This window comes from Siphateles boraxobius, unplaced genomic scaffold (assembly GCF_051911475.1).
Source record: "Siphateles boraxobius isolate OS27281-9 unplaced genomic scaffold, OSU_SipBor_1 68, whole genome shotgun sequence".
Taxonomy (NCBI): Eukaryota; Metazoa; Chordata; class Actinopteri; order Cypriniformes; family Leuciscidae; genus Siphateles; species Siphateles boraxobius.
Window position 1 is genome coordinate 7,499,172 of NW_027509195.1, and position 19,411 is coordinate 7,518,582.

A 19,411-nucleotide genomic window follows, 5' to 3' on the forward strand; every position below is an offset into this window, starting at 1 on the left:
ATATTTTAATATTTACGTTGTCCTCTAGCGTAGCGATCCCCTAACTTTTATCCTCTAGCATAGCGTTCCTCTAACTTCTTTACTCCGATATCAATACCCCACTGTACGTCAGTAAATCACCCAGTATAAGCGGTATGCAAGAAGAATGTATAGATGCCTATAGACAGTATTTGTCACAAACAGATGAAGAGAGCAGATTCAAGGATACAGGTTCTTTATTGAAACATGCATACATAAGGAATGAGCCAGTGAAAAGCCAACAGTATCAGAAAAAGTCACGGAGTCACCACTTAGCTTTGAATTGAAAGTCTCTTTGTCCTTTGCAGGTATGGATGAATGAAGATTGTCAGTGCGAGGAGGACGATGACTAAGTAGCCACAAGGCAGGTAAGCAGTAAGGTAAATCCATAAATACTGTAGAAAGTGACGAGACCAGACAATGTGAGAGTGTAGATGGCGTTCTTAAATGTGGTGCTGCTGATGAGGGTGATTGATGGCAGGTGGTGATTGAGTGTGTGCAGGTGGGAGCCAGGAGGGATGCTGGGAAATGTAGTGTTGCGGTGTCAGGCTGGTGACTGGAGATCATGACCGTATTATACAAACCATATTATGTTTTTATTAATTAATAAAAATAATCAGAGCACATCAACTCTGTCATGTACTACTCTGAGACACAAAGGTTGAGGATCCAAATGCAGTGTTTATTGAACTGAAGATAATCCAAATCCAGGTAAGGGTCATACACAAACAAGCAATCCAAACAATAACAGATAAGGGCTGAGGCAAAGAGAGAAATCCGAGGGAACAGGCAGAGAATCAAGATAACCAGGACACGGAAGAAACAGGATGCAAACACACTCAGAATTGCAATACAAACTCTAAGCAAGACTTCGCAGAGAATGAACGAGAAAACCAGGCTTATATGGGGTGAGCTAAACAAGGTAATGAGACACAGTTGAATGTGATAATGGATGATGGTCTGGGCAAAGGATGATGGGGAATGGAGACTGTGGATGTGTGGTGATTGTCCGGGTTGCAGTGCCCTCTAATGGTAATCCCGGGCACTCTCACTGGTGATCGTTACATGGAGCGGCCTCCAAACGCTCCTAATATAGTTAGAATTAGAAAAAGTCCAGGATGGAGGCAGAGCATAGGCAAAACGGGGCAGGATGGAGGGCCAGGCCCGTGGAGAGGGGGAAAGACTGGTGACGGAGGTAGTGCAGGGGGCCAGGCCGGATCTGACCGTTCAGGGGGCCAGGGCAGATCCGGCGGTTCAGGGGGCCAGGGTGGTGCCGGCTGGTCAGGCGCAGGGGCGGTGCCGGCTGGTCAGGCGCAGAGGCGGCCATCTTGTCCGAAGACAAAGGCCCAGATGCTGCCATCTTGTTCAAAAACAAAGTCGTAGAGGCGGCCATCTCGTCCGAAGATAAAGGCCCAGATGCTGCCATATTGTCTAAAGACAAAGGAGTAGAGGCGGCCATCTCGTCCGAAGACACAGGCTTAGATGCTGCCATCTTGCCCGAAGACAAAGGCGTAGAGGTTGCCATCTTGCTCGAAGACAAAGGCGTAGATGCTGTCATCTTGTCCGAAGACAAAGGCGTAGATGCTGCCAACTTGTCCGAAGACAAAGGCGTAGATGCTGCCATCTTGTCCGAAGATAAAGGCCTAGATGCTGCCATCTTGTCCTAAGACACAGGCTTGGAGGCAGCCGTCTTGGCCGAAGACACAGGTGTGGAGGCGGCAATCTTGTCCGAAGACACAGGCGTAGAGGATGACATCTTGTACGAAGTCACAGACGTAGAGGTGGCCATCTTGTTCGAGGCTCTGGAACTGCGGCGGCCATCTTGGCTGAGGGGTCAGGGGATGGAGTTGATGTGTGTGCTGCCCATACACAAACAAAATAGCCTTGGCCATATCTATCAGCACTGTATCATCTGGGGCCTCATTTAAAAAACTGTGCGTAGGATCCTTACTAAAAGTGTACGTGTGGCAGAAAGCTAAAAATGGCGTACTCAAAAAATATTCAGACTTATAAAACCGTGCGTACGCCAGAACCTGCGCAGAATTTACTTTATAAATCCCAGTTAGCGGAAGATTGTGCGCACATGCGTCTCCTCCCCGAAACAACCATATATGGAGCTTACAACGCCTAGTTTTACTATACATATCCTCATCTGCATATCATTTGCATATGATTATTCATCCACGTGATAACATGTTTAACGGTACAAGACATTAGGAAAATATGAAATGCGGCTGTGCTGTCACATTAGTTATATTAATAAAAACTAGTAGCCTATCCTTGCCTTGTTTTTGAATAAATAAATCAAATAGTATAGAATACATTTCGGAGAAAGTTTTTCTTAATCTTTTCCACTGGCCAAAGAGTATTTTTAATTGATTTATGTTTTTAATGGAAACAGATAGACCTTGTTGTGCATTATTTGCACAAAACCATTTTCTCAGACAATCTGCTATTACCATTGTCAGCATTTTGCCTCCTGTTGTTTGTCTCCGGGCCTCTAGAGGTCACTTGTGTTTCCCTCTGCCTTAGTTCTTCCTCGTGTGTCCTTGTTAGCGTTATCCAGGTCACCTGTGCCTTGTTTCCCCTAGAGTATTTTAGCTGTGTTTTTTCCCCTTGTTCCTCACTCGGTTTTTGAGTCTTGGCTGTATGTCTCCTGCTGTGTCCCACTGAGTTCTTCCAAGCTATCCAAGCTATCCCAAGTAAGCTGTTCTTAGTTATTTGATTTTGTTTTTCTCCCCTCGTGGAGTTATATTTTTTATCTCCTGTTATTGTTTGCATTATCTCAACTGTAGTAATACCTCTATCTGAGAAGAACTTTTGTTGGATTTTTTTTGACTTTCAAAGTATCCTTTTTTTTAAATAAATCTACTTTGCCTGGATTTTTGCCTTGAGTGTTTCGTTTGGGTCCAAAATTCCCTCCTCTGTGGCAAAGTGGTAGAACACTCAACTCTCCACATCTGAGACCCGAGTTCGAGCCCAGCTTGTGACAGAAAAACCGAGTCAGTCATGGACCCAGAGACACTCAGTTCCAAGGACCTGTTGGCGGTGATCGCTCAACATGAGGCATCTTTCCAGCGCCATGAAGCTGTTCTCAGCCGACAAGAAGAGCTGATGACCAGTCATTCTCAACTCCTGGCCGATATGATGAGTTCCATCCGCCAGCTCTTTGAACGCCTTCCTGGTCCTTCGGCTTCCTCCAGATCACCCCCGAGCGGCGACAGGCCTTCTCCAGTGGCGGAGCCCTGACTTCCACCTCCCAAGCCCTTTGCTGGAGATCCAAGTTCCTGCCAGGGTTTCCTCACCCAATGCTCCCTCACCTTCGAGCTCCAACCCTCATGTTTTCCCACAGACCGTTCCAAGATTGCTTACATTATTACCCTTCTTTCAGACAAGGCGCTCTCCTGGGCCTCCGCAGTGTGGCAATCCCAGGAAGACTGTTGTGACTCCTACGCGGAATTTGTAGACGAGTTCAAGCGGGTGTTTGATCATCCTGTCAGTGGTCGAGAAGCTTCCAAGCGCCTACTTTCTCTCCGTCAGGGTTCCCGCAGCACGGCGGATTTTGCCATTGAATTTCGGACCATAGCAGCAAGGAGCGGATGGAATGATGAAGCGCTGAGGGTCTGTTTTCAGGGAGGGTTGTCTGAGCCCCTTCAAGATGAGTTAGCCACCCGAGAACCAGCTGGGGATCTCGAGTCCCTAATAGCATTGGCCATCCGCCTGGACAATCGTCTGAGAGAGCGGAGAGTGGCTCGCCGCCAGGTGTCTCAGTCCCAAGTTCCTCTGAGCAACTCTGTTTCTCCAGTTTGTGTTCCTTCATTCAGAGCTTCCCCGGCCCCTGAACAGCTCCATGATTCCCCGGAGGACATGCAGTTAGGCCGTTCCAGGCTTTCTCCCAAAGAAAGGGAAAGTCGCATGAGGGAGCGTCGGTGCCTCTACTGCGGGGTTGCCGGCCACTTCCGCTCCACCTGCCCCGAGCTTTCGGGAAACGCCTGTCCCCGCCCAGCTACAGGAGGGCTGTGATGGGGAAGATTAGAGCTCCTCCTACTAACGCTGTCCTAGCTATTCCAGCCACTCTGTCCTGGGAGGGCCACCAGCATCAGGTCCAGGCTATGATCGATTCTGGTGCCGCAGGTGACTTCCTGGATCTAACCTTAGCTAAGGAACTTAAGATCCCTACCCAACTACTTCCTCAACCTCAGGCAGTTACAGCTTTGGACGGCAGACCTCTGGAACCAGGCAAAGTAACAGAGGCGACTCTGTCCCTGCGACTTACCGTCTTTCAACACCAGCAGGAGGAGACCTTCTATCTCATTGACTCCCCTGAGTATCCTATTATCCTGGGTCACCCTTGGCTGAGCAGACATAATCCCCAGATCGACTGGCCTACTGGCACCATTCTAAGCTGGGGTTCCACTTGTCAACTCACCTGCATGCTTCAGAGTCCCTCGGCCCCTAGTTCCGAGTTTCAAGAGTCTGTCGACCTCTCCCGTGTCCCCAGTGTTTACCATCGGTTCATGGCAGTGTTCAGCAAGTCCCGGGCTACTTCTTTACCGCCTCACCGCACTTATGACTGTGCCATTGATCTACTCCCTGGTTCCTGCCCTCCTAAGGGTCGGATCTTTTCCTTGTCCTCCCCCGAGCACTCGGCTATGGATACCTACATTAAGGAGTCCTTGTCAGCCGGCATCATCCGTGCCTCTACTTCCCCGGCTGGGGCGGGCTTCTTTTTTGTAGAGAAGAAAGACGGGGGTCTTAGGCCTTGTATTGATTACCGGGGCCTTAACAAGATCACGGTTCGGAATCGATACCCCCTTCCTCTCATGGCCACTGCTTTTGAGCTGCTTCAAGGGGCTTCCATTTTTACTAAACTGGATCTCCGCAATGCTTACCATCTCGTGCGGATCCGGCAAGGAGACGAATGGAAGACGGCCTTCAACACCCCCACGGGTCACTACGAGTATCTGGTGATGCCGTTCGGGCCGACCAACGCCCCCGCAGTATTCCAAGCCCTGATAAATGATGTTCTCCGGGACATGCTTAATCTGTTTGTTTTCGTATACCTGGACGATATCCTCATCTTCTCAAGGTCACTGAAGGAGCACGAGGGGCATGTTAGCCGGGTTCTCCAGAAACTACTGGACAATCATCTCTACGTAAAACCTGAGAAGTGTGAATTTCATGTTTCCCAGACTCAGTTTCTTGGGTTTATCGTCACTCCTGGCCACCTGGAGATGGACCCCAAGAAGGTCAAGGCGGTCCACAACTGGCCCACACCTGCCACAGTCAAGGAGGTTCAACGTTTCATTGGATTTGCGAACTTCTATAGGAAGTTCATTAAGAATTTCAGTTCTGTGGTAGCCCCCTTGACAGCACTTACTAAGGGAGGAGGAACCAAGATTCACTGGGGTCCAAAGGCAGAGGGGGCCTCCGAGGATCTCAAGCGCCGCTTCACTTCAGCTCCTATTCTCGTGATCCCAGACCCAGAAAGACCTTTTGTGGTGGAGGTGGACGCCTCAGAGGTGGGGGTGGGGGCCATCCTGTCACAGAGGGGTGAGGATGGAAAATTACACCCTTGTGCCTTCATGTCTCGCCGCCTGTCTGAGGCCGAGCGTAACTACCATGTGGGGGATCGAGAGTTGCTTGCGGTAAAACTGGCCTTGGAGGAGTGGCGCCACTGGCTTGAGGGGGCTCAGCATCCTTTCCAAGTTCTCACGGACCACAAGAACCTGGAATATCTCCAGCAGGCTAAGCGGTTGAACCCTCGGCAAGCAAGATGGTCCCTGTTTTTTAATCGGTTCCAGTTTCTCTTATCTTATAGACCCGGCACCAAGAATGTCAAGCCGGATGCCCTCTCTCGAGTCTACTCTCCTGAGATACAAGAGAAGCCCTTGGCATCGATTATTCCGAGGTCTAGGATAGTTGCACCTCTGCAGTGGGAACTAGAAAAGAGGGTACGAGAGGCCCTTGTCCATGAGCCCGATCCAGGCGGTGGTCCCGCCGGACGCTTGTACGTTCCCCTGTCGGTTCGGGCCCGGGTCTTGCAGTGGGGTCATGAGTCGCCCTTGACCTGCCATCCAGGTAGTGCTCGCACACTGGAATTCCTCCAGCGGAGGTTTTGGTGGCCGTCCATCAAGAAGGATGTTCAAGTCTATGTGGAGGCCTGCCCTGTGTGCAACCAGGGAAAGTCTACACGTCAGCGACCCCAGGGACTGCTCCGTCCTTTACCTGTTCCCCACAGGCCATGGTCACACCTTTCTCTGGACTTTGTTACAGGACTTCCTCCATCCCAGGGCAACACTGTTATTCTGGTGGTTGTAGACCGGTTCTCTAAGGCTGTCCGGTTTATTCCCCTGCCCAAGCTGCCTTCGGCCAAGGAGACCGCTGAGCTCCTAATGAACCATGTGTTCCGGATATTTGGAATTCCCCTGGATATTGTCTCTGACCGAGGTCCCCAATTCTCGTCCCGGTTTTGGGGGGCCTTCTGCAGGCTTATTGGGGCCACTGCCAGCCTATCGTCTGGGTTCCATCCAGAGTCTAATGGGCAGACGGAACGGATTAATCAGGATCTGGAGACCACCTTGCGGTGTATGGCGGCCAGTAATCCCATGTCTTGGGCCACCTATATCATTTGGGCTGAATATTCCCACAACACCCTCCAGTCCACGGCCACCGGATTGTCCCCTTTCGAGTGCCAGTTTGGATACACTCCTCCATTATTTCCCAAGGAAGAGGTGCAAGTTGGTGTTCCCTCTGCCCAGCGATTTGTCCTACGCTGTAGGCGGACCTGGAAGAAGGCCAGGCGTACCCTCCTTCGGACCTGCAAGAGATATCAAAGCCAGGCAAATCGCCACCGCCGGATGGCCCCTAATTTCCGAGCTGGTCAAAGAGTTTGGTTAGCCACTAAGAACCTGCCCCTCCGGGTCGAATCTAAGAAGCTTTCCCAGAAATACATCGGCCCTTTTCGCATAGCAAGGAAAGTTAACCCTGTTTCTTATAGTTTGTTTCTCCCTCGTTCACTTAGAATTAACCCCACTTTTCATGTTTCATTACTAAAGCCTGTCTTGTCTTCTCCCTTTGCCCCCCCCCCCCCCCCGCAGACCCCCTCCACCTCCCAGGATCATTGACGGCCAGCCAGCATACACAGTGAGCCGGATACTGGACTCCCGGAGGGTCCAGAACTCACTGCAGTATCTGGTGGACTGGGAGGGCTACGGGCCGGAGGAGCGCTCCTGGGTTCCAGCCAAAGACATCCTGGACCCTAGTCTGATCCGAGAGTTTCGCACCCTGAGGCCAGGGTGTTCTGGAAGGAACGTCAGGAGCCGTTCCTAGAGGAGGGGGTCCTGTCAGCATTTTGCCTCCTGTTGTTTGTCTCCGGGCCTCTAGAGGTCACTTGTGTTTCCCTCTGCCTTAGTTCTTCCTCGTGTGTCCTTGTTAGCGTTATCCAGGTCACCTGTGCCTTGTTTCCCCTAGAGTATTTTAGCTGTGTTTTTTCCCCTTGTTCCTCACTCGGTTTTTGAGTCTTGGCTGTATGTCTCCTGCTGTGTCCCACTGAGTTCTTCCAAGCTATCCAAGCTATCCCAAGTAAGCTGTTCTTAGTTATTTGATTTTATTTTTCTCCCCTCGTGGAGTTATTTTATTTATCTCCTGTTATTGTTTGCATTATCTCAACTGTAGTAATACCTCTATCTGAGAAGAACTTTTGATGGATTTTTTTTGACTTTCAAAGTCAAAAGTACTCTGTACTGGATTTTTGCCTTGAGTGTTTCGTTTGGGTCCAACATAACCTCCTCTGTGGCAAAGTGGTAGAACACTCAACTCACCACATCTGAGACCCGAGTTCGAGCCCAGCTTGTGACAACCATGATAAGCAATTATCTCTTTAGTTAAAACATTAAACCACAGCATGCAAAAGGAAAAGTGTTCGAAAGCATTGCATCCACAACAAATATTTCTATTTATTGAATATAAAAAATGTTGTAACTTCTGAGTAATGATTTCATGTAATTTAAGTGTTTAACTACATTAATCAGAATGGCATATTTAATCTAAATCTTTACAACAGAAGTAATCCAAAGTTTAAATCATTGTTTTATTTAAACTGTTATTGTGAACATGAACTGTATTTAGGATTAGGACTTATAATGAAGATTTACGGTTTTAGATGCGTTATGCTATGCATCAGTTTCACTAAACATCCAAACGCGCTCGCTGGCGCGGACATTTAAGAAGGGATGGATGTTTGCTTCATGTGATAGGCTTGGTTTGTGAAATTATATTTGTATTATCTTTCTGTATATGTATAATTTTCTTTAGATTTTCTGTCTAAAAGTGACCAAAAAGACATTTAACTCCAGCTCACCATCGGTGTCGCCAAACTGCTCCATCTCCAAAATGTACGTACGCATGGGTCAGAGTTTGCGTGCAGGTGCGCAAATTTTCCCATCAAGTTTGTTTTTATAAATCACAACTTGTGCTTCGTACGCCTCTTTCAAGGCCTGTTTTGTGCATACGCAATGGTTATAAATGAGGCCCCTGGAGCTGGCATGGTGGCTATCTTGTTAGAGGACTCTGGAAGGGCGGCCATGACGGGCCGAGGCTCTGGAAGGGTGACCTTGACCTTAAAAAGCTCAAGCTCGGCAGGCATGATGTGAAGAGGCAGACCTGGGCATGCTGGGGACTGTGGTGGGCCAAGCTCCGTGGCCACTGGATCTTGGAGTGCGATGCCCCTCCCCAAAAAACGTTTAGGGGACATGTCCTCAACCTCCCCGACAGTGAAGGAGGACCCACTTAACAGCAATGCATAGTCTATGTGTTGTTCTAGAATCAGTTCGTTCTGTCCTCTAGGCATAAGTGATCTTATGGGCTCAGCTAAACCATGACAATACAAGTCCTTAAAAACAGTATCCTTGCAGTTTAACCGGTTGGCAAGAGCAGAGAACTGTTCAGTGTAGGCCTCTATAGTACAGGTACCTTGACTGAGAAACAGAATTTCCTCTGCTGGATCCATGTATGGCGAAGTATTCTGTCATGTACTGCTCTGAGACACAAAGGTTGAGGATCCAAATGCAGTATTTATTGAACAGAGGATAATCCAAATCCAGGTAAGGGTCATACACAAACAAGCAATCCAAACAATAACAGATAAGTTATTGTTTTTTCTCTGGTTTTTAAAATATGGAATATATTCACAGACATTAAGAAATTATTAAACAATTATTTGACAGTTTAGAGGGGATGTTCAATTTATGAGGTTACTTTGTGGTCTGTGTTGCGCACTATTTAGGTCAATACTATACATTATTTTGTTTACCGGGGACTGATTGCTGTTTGTGCATTGGTCAGGTGGTGTTAATCATCGCAGGAGTAGATGATTTCATTGCTATTCCTTCGGAGGAATTTTTGGATCAGTGTTCTGGGGATCAGTTATTAAAGATAGCTGATCATTATAAAATTAGCGTAGGTGTCAGAAGGAAAATGTTCAATCTATTTTATGGGCACATTTTTATGACATGGGTGTTTTAACGCCTGTACAAAAAACACATAGTCCTACTTATTTGGCTTCGGATGGTTTTTCCCAGGATGTGTCTCCTCATGTAGCTTTAAATTTTGAACAGCAAAAAGAAATGTTGATATTGTGGATGAAGTTAGAGAAGGAGAAGGAGTTAGAGTTGGAAAAGATGCGGCAGCAAGCAGAAGTTGATAAACCATTGGAAGCACTAGAACAAATGAGGCAGCAAACAGAAAGGGCAAAGTTAGATTTAGAAAGTGAAAGACTGAGGTTAATTAAAGAAGGTAAATTATGTGACTTCTTATGTGAGTTGAAAAAAGGGAGATAAACCATATCTTGTATGTGCCAGTGATTTGGTGACTCACTTTAGTCGATGGTGCTCGGCTTCAGAGGTGAAAGATTTTAATGACTTGTGTAACTTGATGGTGCTTGAACAGTTTAAAAATTCAGTCCCAGAACAAATTGCCATGTACATAAGTGAACAGAAGGTGAGGACAGCAGGGGAGGCTGCTGCCCTTGCGGATGATTATTTCTTGACCCACAAAGGTAGCGGTGTGGATGTCCACATGCGTGCCTTGGCTGGGGGAGATGTTGCGTCTGCTGGAGGGATGTTTTTCTTTAGGCGGTCAGGTGGAGGTTTTCCTCGGGAGCAGAGAGTTGATTATGTAGTCCGTGACTCTAAGTGTCATTTCTGTCATAAATACGGACACTGGAAGAGAGACTGCATGGCGTTTAAGTTGCGGAATAGGCAAGATGTGACTCATGTAAAGCCGGTGGCTTTAGCGGCGCCAGTTTCCAATGTGTTTTCAGACCAATCGAATGTTGAGTTACCAGCTGTGGTGTCAAAGCCTGACTTAAGCTCATACTTGCCGTTTATTTCAAAAGGACATGTGTCTTTGGTTGAAAATAACGAGAGGGTGCCAGTGACTATCTTACGGGACACGGGAGCATTTGATTCAATTGTCCTGGGGTCTTCTTTGCGGTTTTCTAGGGAAACGGATTCTGGATCTTTTGTACCTGTGTTGGGCATGGCAATGTCTATTTTTCATGTTCCTGTACATAGATTTGTTCTCTATTCAGAGTTGTTTGAGGGAGAAGTTAAAATGGGAGTGGGTCCTGCTTTGCCTGTAGACAGTGTTACCGTGATTCTGGGAAATGATGTGGCAGGATCACATGTTTGGGGAAGTAGTCCAGTACATCCAGTGATGGTCCAAGTACCACTGGGTAGTAACGGCCCTGATGAGAATGAAAAGCTGTTTCTTGAAGTGTTCAAGGCTTGCGCTGTGACGCGCGCCATGAAGCGGGCCAGTGACGATGCAGATTCTGTAGAGGTGGAAAACACAGAGGGTGAGGCATCTGAGTTGTTTGTAATGACTTTGTCTAACACTTTAGTGATATGGTTTTGCGTGTTGCTCATGATGAGTCAGGGCACATGGGGTTTGGTAAAACGTATAATCGTGTCCTCAGACATTTTTTTTGGCGACGGGTTAAGAAAAGTGTTGCGAGCTACATCAAAACGTGCCACTCTTGTCAGTTAACTGGTAAGCCAAATCAAACAATTAAAGTTGCTCCCCTGTATCCGATTCCTGTTGTAAGCCAGCCATTTTAGCACCTGATTGTTGATTGTGTAGGCCCTCTCCCTCGTTCAAGGTCGGGTGCGATGTATTTGTTAACTGTTATGTGCAGTAGCACCAGATACCCAGCAGCATATTCGTTACGCACGCTAACAGCAAAATCAGTGGTGCGTGCTCTGGGTCAGTTTATATCCATTTTCGGCATACCTAAAGCCATTCAGAGTAACCAAGGGTCGAATTTATCCTCTCACTTGTTTGCGCAGGTATTGAAACTGTTGCATGTGCAGCACAACCAGTCCTCTGTGTATCATGCGCAAAGCCAAGGAGTGCTGAAACGTTTCCATCAGACTTTAAAATCAATGATGAGGGCATACTGTGTGCAGATGAATGCTAATTGGGAGGACAGGTTACCATGGTTGTTGCTGGCAGCAAGAGAAATTGTGCAGGAGAGTACAGGGTTCAGTCCAAACGAGTTGGTTTTCGGTCATACTGTGCGGGGACCTTTAGATGCTCTGCAAAATGAGTGGAAGGAGTCTCAGCCACCTCAAAATTTTATTGATTATGTCAATGGTTTCAGGCAGCGACTTTACTCTGCTACAGAGTTAGCCAGGAAAAAGCTGACTTCGGCACAGGAGAAGATGAAACGTCTTTATGACCAAAGAGCGAAGCGGCGTAGTTTTTGTGAGGGCGACCAGGTTTTGGCTTCATTACCTATTGTCGGTTCACCGTTTCAAGTGAAGTTTTTGGGCCCACATGGTAGTGAAGAAGTTCTCAGAGCTAAACTACCTTATTGCCACTCCAGAATGTCAAAAAACACCAACTTTGTCATGTCAATGTGTTAAAAGCATATCATGCCCGGGCATCTCAGGAACTGAGTGCATTGGCAGATGATGCTCATCCAGTGTGTGTTTATAACACAGTTTTGTCTGGTAGTGGAGCTGTTTGTGAGGATGATTTACCAAATCATGACTCTGCGTTGTTAACTGGTTGTCTTAAAAACTCTAAGGTACTTTCAGATTTAAACAATGTATTGTCTCACTTGTCTGAGCTCCAGCGCACAGAATAAATGGAGGTTATACAGGAGTATTCCAGTCTGTTTGGAGACGTGCCATCTCATACACATGTTTTGGAGCATGACATCGAAGTAGTAGGAGATGTAAAGCCGATCAAGCAGCGTTTTTATCAAGTAAGTCCAGAAAAGCCGAAATTTTTGGATGCTGAAGTTGATTATATGCTGAAAAATGGCATCGCTGAACCGTCATCATCAAGTTGGGTGTCGCCTTGTTTACTGGTTCCGAAATCAGATAATACCCCTCGGTTTTGTTCTGATTTTAGGAAAGTTAACAGTGTCACTAAGCCAGACTCTTATCCTCTGCCACAAATTGATGACTGTATCGACCAGGTTGGTGCTGTGAAATTCATCAGCAAATTTGACCTGTTAAAAGGTTATTGTAGGGTCCCTTTGTCTCAAAGAGCACAAGAAATCGCCGCCTTCATCACGCCAACTGGTCTGTATTCTTATTCAGTCATGCTTTTTGGGTTGCATAGTTCAGTGTACTTAGATGATGTGGTTATTTACTCTGATACTTGGTCTTCTCATGTGCAGCGTGTGAAAGCACTGTTTAAACGTTTGGCTGAGGCACGCCTCACGATAAATTTGGCAAAATGTGAGTTTGCTTGAGCGACAGTGACATACCTTGGTCGGCAGGTTGGGCAGGGTACAGTGTGTCTCCTGCATGCAAAAGTACAGGCAGTTGAGTGTTATCCACCTCCAGCTACAAAAGTAGATCTTATGAGATTTCTTGGTTTGGTGGGTTACTACAGAGGTTTCTGTAGAAAATTTTCAACTGTGGTAGCACCATTGACAGATCTTTTGAAGGGTAAGGTAAAATATGTCTTGGTCTCCTGTCTGCCAGACAGCTTTTAAATATGTGAAGGAAATTTTGTGCAATGCTCCTGTTTTGGCTGCTCCTTCCATGGACAAACCATTTAAACTTCAGGTTGATGCCAGTCATGTAGGGGCAGGTGGGGTGCTGTTACAGCAAGATGAATTTGGTATTGACCGGCCTGTGGGTTTCTATTCGAAAAAAAAATAACAAACATCAGTTAAATTATTCTGTAATTGAGAAGGCAGCGTTTGCTCTGATTTGGTCCTTGCAAAACTTTGAGGTGTATGTAGGTTCAGGTCCGGTGATCATTTATACAGATCACAATCCATTGACATTTTTGAACTCACTGCGCTGCCCAAATCAAAGACTTATTAGGTGGTCTTTATTTCTCTAGTCATACAACTTGGATATACATCATGTAAAGGGCAGAGATAACATTGTTGCAGATGCTTTGTCCAGAGCCCCATGCCAGTGATTGTTCTATAGTTCTTCATCTGGTGTCTCTATCTCACTCTTAAATCGCTTCCAGGTACCAGTTGCAGGGATGAGTTGTGAGGCTGGAGGATGAAGCAGGGATGAGCAAAGTACTGTTCAGGTGACTTTGAATTGAGGGTATTGACAGTTGTGTAAGTGTAACTTTGAGAAATAATTTAAGACCTGTACAGTTTAGAAAAGTTAAAATGTTATGAGTTTATAGTGGTTGTTGGCCAGGGTTCCGGTGTGGACCCTGTCTTTTTGGGGGGTGGGTGTGACGGCCCCAGGGCCTCTGACAGGGTATTTGTTGTCTCTGTCTGTGTCACTGCCTCCAGATTGCATAAAACCCGCCCCTTCCTGATTGTTGCGCCCTTGACTGCTTGCTTTTTGCTGGTCTCCAGCAGAACAGCGTTTTTTTTTTGCTGTGTTTTGTTTGTTTAGTTAACCTGGCACTATGTTTTGCCAGCCACATTTGTTAAGCTTTAAAAATGATTTGTTATATTCGTTAAATTAAATTACTTTTGTTAATAAACATCCTTTTCCGGAAATCCCTTAAGCGTGGTTTCCTCTATTTTTTGTGGCCTCTGAGCCGGGCCATAACACCACTGAATTGTACAGTTTAACAGAACATCCTTCTTTTGGTCTGTAAACAAAAACTTCTCAATTAACATCATGTTTTCTTTAATAAGGGTGTCAAATCTATCCAAAATCATATTTACTCTCACATCTGTATTAATTATAATTATACTACGTTGAATGCTTGAATCTGATAGGTTGACGAAATTTCTAAGGTGTGCAATTATTTTCAGGGAAATTCACAGCTAAAGTAGTTCCAGCAGGTCTTGACAGCATTACAGTTCCGTATCACTTCGCCAAAGGATTGCAGTTATTTCAAAGATCTTTACATCCGACAACAGCAAAAGAACCAAAACTCACAATGACACTGACCAAGGAAATAAATATAGTAAACAATAGGAAAAAAACAACATTTTTCCATGTTTTTAGGCACAATATTACGTTTTATTATGTATGGACCGCACATTCTTTCTTCCGCTCTCTCTCCCACTCAGTGGCGGCTGGTCAATAGAGGCTGCTCATACGATGTGCAGGCTGGTAGTAAGAGCCTCAGCATTTAATAAAAACTGTCTTTAATCGGTTACCTATTTTCTCTGTTTTTCCATATGATTCATCCGGTTTCATGGGCGAGGGACGCCGGACAAATGGATGTCTATCTGAGTCCTTAAATTTTCAGCAGCATGTGACCTGAAGCTGGTCTCTAATTGGTTTCTTAAAGATCCTCCTCCGGGCGCAGGTCGCTGTGTCCCTGGCGAATCAGAATTTGATACATGTTATTTTATCCAATCTGATTGGTTCTCGTCACCTGTCCTTCAACTTTACGCTCTTGGCCACTACTGCGAGTGCGCAGGCGACTCCGCCAAAACCTTGCTAGGCAGATTACTTTCGTAGAGATAATGGCAGCAGTTAAACCAAATTCTGTCATTGATTTACAAAAAACCCTTTCACAAGGTGTTCGCTGGAAGAAAAAAAATAAAAATAAAGGATCTCGGACCAGACCAACCCGATTTACAAATCCGGCAGCAGCCAGTGACAGAGGACGAGCTTCACCCGCGCGCGTTATGAGAAACGTGTCCCCACTGAAGTTTTGTGGGCAATAACAGGGGTGAGAGACCTCAAACAGCTATCTGAAATTGATTTGTATTTATTTTCGCCCCGCCCCCTCCAAATAATAATTATCACCAGCTGCCACTGCTCCCACTCAAACGCACACATACAGTACGAACATACACTCGCACAGAAACGTGTTGTCAGCGCTGCTCTGATGATTTTATCAGTAAAATAGTTTAAATAACTTAAAACCTACATGACATTTCTCACTAACGAAGTAATAAAGGCGCTGTTCTAGAAAATACTGAAGCCTGATTGCATCGAGACGGTAGAATTAACTGGCCAATGGCCTACTACGGTATATGGCTCGGTGCTCACCGTCAATCTTTACCTGTAATTAATAACAGCGTACTAGTACAGGATAATCAATTGCTGAATACCATAAGTTAACATCTCTAACAAAATAAACGCGAAAACCACATATCTTTTGAATAGAGAAAAGTATAAATCACTGGCTGAATACTGCATACATTCACAAAAGACTAGAAAATAAAAAATTACACATTCACTCAACTCAAATACAAATACTACAACATACAATTTGTCAAATACAAATAATTGTCAGCATTTGAAGACGGACAATAACCACAAGAAATGAACTTAATCACACTTGTGTGACGCATGTGGAAATTCAGTACATAACAATTTCAACAATCGTCTTAAAGCGTTAAATGAATTAAATATACGTTCAAATACACGTATGAAAGAAATTGCATCTAAAAGATTCACTTAAAACATATTATTATAACAATAAATCTGTTAATGAGAAAAATCGCACATACCCACAGCAGCGATACTCGATTCTGATGTTCGGCTAGAGAAGAGCGACACAATACACTGTCTGCAGTACCATTACAGCAGGGGAGCCATCAAAAAACCAATGATTATAACCAAATGCTTATTTTATGAAATTCACACATCAAAACTCTTTAAATGAAATACTCTTTTAAACATCGTTACATCTACAGCGGTTCAAATGGTGAACTAAGCACCAAAGATAAATCCCAGACTGGCACCATGTTAGGGCGAGAGGGGAGCGACGTCGAGCCCCTCTCAAAAACCCCGCAACCAAATAATGCTTTCCTATTGAGCGACCAACGATGGGTAAATGGAAAACCGAAATAGAAAACTGCTGTGTTGTCCGTTCGACGGCATCCTCGGTGGGCGGTGACTTAGTATACCTCAAACGTTTGGCTCCACAGACAGAGGAGAGCAAACGTGATCCCGCGGCTTGGTCTCGGGACGAATATTACGACATTGGCGGCCCCCTCGAACGATATACATGCTGGAGCTGATTTGACTGTCATCTGCTCACAGAAGAGACCGTCAGACCCATCCAGCGCTGCCTCTGCATGGGCTCGGCCCAGACAGAAGACGCATGCATCATGCACTTGTGGATCGGGGGAACTCGATCGGCCCACTGCACACCAGACATGTCTTCTTGCCGGAACATGAGAAGAGGGGATCAGAAGGGGAACGGTGAGTGAAACGTCCTCTTAAGGTGTAGTCAACAGCGAGAAGTATTCAATGCTTGCTTTGTGAAGGAGAAAGATTCTGAATCAATGACGGTCCAGAGCTATATAGTGGGGGGCTCCTCCCCCAGCTCGTAGCATCATTGGCCAGTTAATTTTACCGGCGCAATGCAATCAGGCTTCAGTATTTGTGGAAGAAGGGGGATAACCCAAATAGTGTAGCTATGCAATCTCGAGAGACCGATTTGAAAGATGACAGTTTCATCACTTCTCCCAGAGGAAACACCTTATATTATTCTATTCTCTTCCTATCCATACCATGGACATAAAAGCAAACTGTCACAGGGCTGTCATCAGGAATTGTCTTTCAACATTTTAATTTTGAAGAAAAGTCGTTTAAAAACTTTTTCTCTTGCCTTTTTCTTTAAACTAATTTAGTGGTGGACTTGAGGATAGATGATATACTGTAAGGTTAGCCTTGTTCTGCCTTGCCCTTTCCTTTTGCTTGTTTTCTCTTTTTTACCGCCCTTCCTATTTACATAGATTTAGTTACTTAAAGGGATAGTTCACCCAAAAAAAAAAAATTCTGTCAGTATTTACCAACCCTCATGTTGTTCCAACCCCGTAAGACCTTCGTTCATCTTCGGAACACGAATTAAGATATTTTTGATGAAATCTGAGAGCTGGATCACTCCTCCATACTAGACCATAGGCTTCTTCAGGGATTGAAACTTGCCAGCCCCAAAAAGTTATTAAAGACATTGTTAAAATAGTCCAAGTGACTACAGTGGCTCAATCTTAAATTTATCAAACGATGAGAATACTTTTTGTGCGCAAAAAAAAAAAAAATAACGACTTTATTTCAACTATTAATTTCCTTCTCTGTGGGCCTCGAGTCAGTACACTAGTGTAATAGCGTAAGCTTCTGTTGTTGTACTTCACACGCATCACACACATGACCAGCGTCGGCCAATGAGCTGACCAGCGTCGGCCAGTGAGCCTTCGTGTGATGTAGCTCTACGCAATCACACTAGGTTAACTGACTAGAGGCCCACAGAGAAAGAAATGAATAGTTGAAATAAAATCGTTATTTTTGTTTGTTTTTGCGCACAAAAAGTATTCTCGTTGCTTGATAAACTTAAGATTGAGCCACTGTAGTCACTTGGACTATTTTAACGATGTCTTTAATAACTTTTCGGGGCTGGCAAGTATCAATCCCTGAAGAAGCCCATGCCAAAATGCAGTGCAGTTGAAAGCCCAGTGGAGCCAGTCATCATTGCTCACGTAACTGCTCTGATTTCTGCTTTTTATTTTATTCTTTCAAATAAGCATTCACTCCATCTGTTCTTCCACCTTCTCTCCCTCCAAATCCTCTCAGTCTGTCCATCACGCTGCTCAGAGTGGGTTCTCCTAGGCTGTAGTAATTATTGTAGACACCCGCTGCCCTCCTCGAGACCTGCAATCATCCCAGATCAGCTTCAGCAGCAGTGCGCAATAGATCCACCCGTGATGGAAACAACAGCAGGAGGTGCTCAGTTCCCCAGCAGGAACTTACAAGGGCCACTGCTTATTTCCATGGTAACATTAGGGGGTGAGTGCAAGTGTTCCAATCTTACCGCAAGGCCTGTTTCACACTGCAACCATTAGCAAGTGTGTAAATGAAGCAGCAGCATGCTTTCACTAACTGACAGTGTTGCTGCTGCTGCACTTTCTGGGTTATTGCATTGAGTATTTTCGACAACACTTTTACAATAAGGTCTCATTTATTAACACGACTAACAATGAGCAATACATTTGTTACAGTATTTATTCATATTTGTTAACATTAATTAATAAAAATACAGCTGATCATTGTTCATGTGAGTTCACAGTGCATTAACTAATGTTAACAAATACAATTCTTGTTTTTAATTATGTACTAGTTAATGTTAGCTGAGATTAATAAATGCGGTAGACTTACTGTTAATTCTTAGTTCATGTTATCTAATGAAACCTTATTGTAGTGTTTGCAGTATTTCTTTTAATAAATTAAATTAAATTAAATGTTATCAGGAGTGATCCATTGTGAATCATTACAATCTTGATCATCTTGAAATCTAATTTATATCAGAGGGGGTCACATTTTCATCTAAATGTTAATTAATCTACTCTGAATTAAAGCCAACCCAAAAACTAGCTATAAACTGCTTAAACCGTCTAGACCAGTGGTTCTCAACCTGGGCACACTTCCATAAGATGGCTTAAAATTATTTAAAATGAGACCAAATAAACTTTAATATAAACCAAACCAGCTCAAATTCAAGATGTAAACATATTTCTTAATTAATTAACTTTTTCCCTCAACAACTGTCAATGTTTAAGAAGCAGGGACCTGGGAAAAAAAAGTCATAAAAAGTCATAATAAAAGTCATAAATTAATAAATATTAATAAGCCATGAAAATGTCTAATGAATCAAATGTTTTCTGGATATGTCAAGTTTTAACATATTTTATCAGGTAATTGTGAGTAAAAAATTATTTTTAAAACTACCATTATCACGAATGGTTGGAAAAGTCATGTAAATTCATTGTTCATAAATAGTATATATATGAACATATATATGAATAGCGACGCGTTTGCCGCGAATGTCTTCCGCGCAAGTTGAAAAATTTGAACTCGAGTGAATGTTCAAGCGTCGCGATAGACGCATATTTGACGTTCTATTCTCGTTCGGTGTGAACACACCATTAAAATAACTAAGGCGTAGGTTGATGACTCATAAGCGGAATTATGGGACTTCTTGTCAT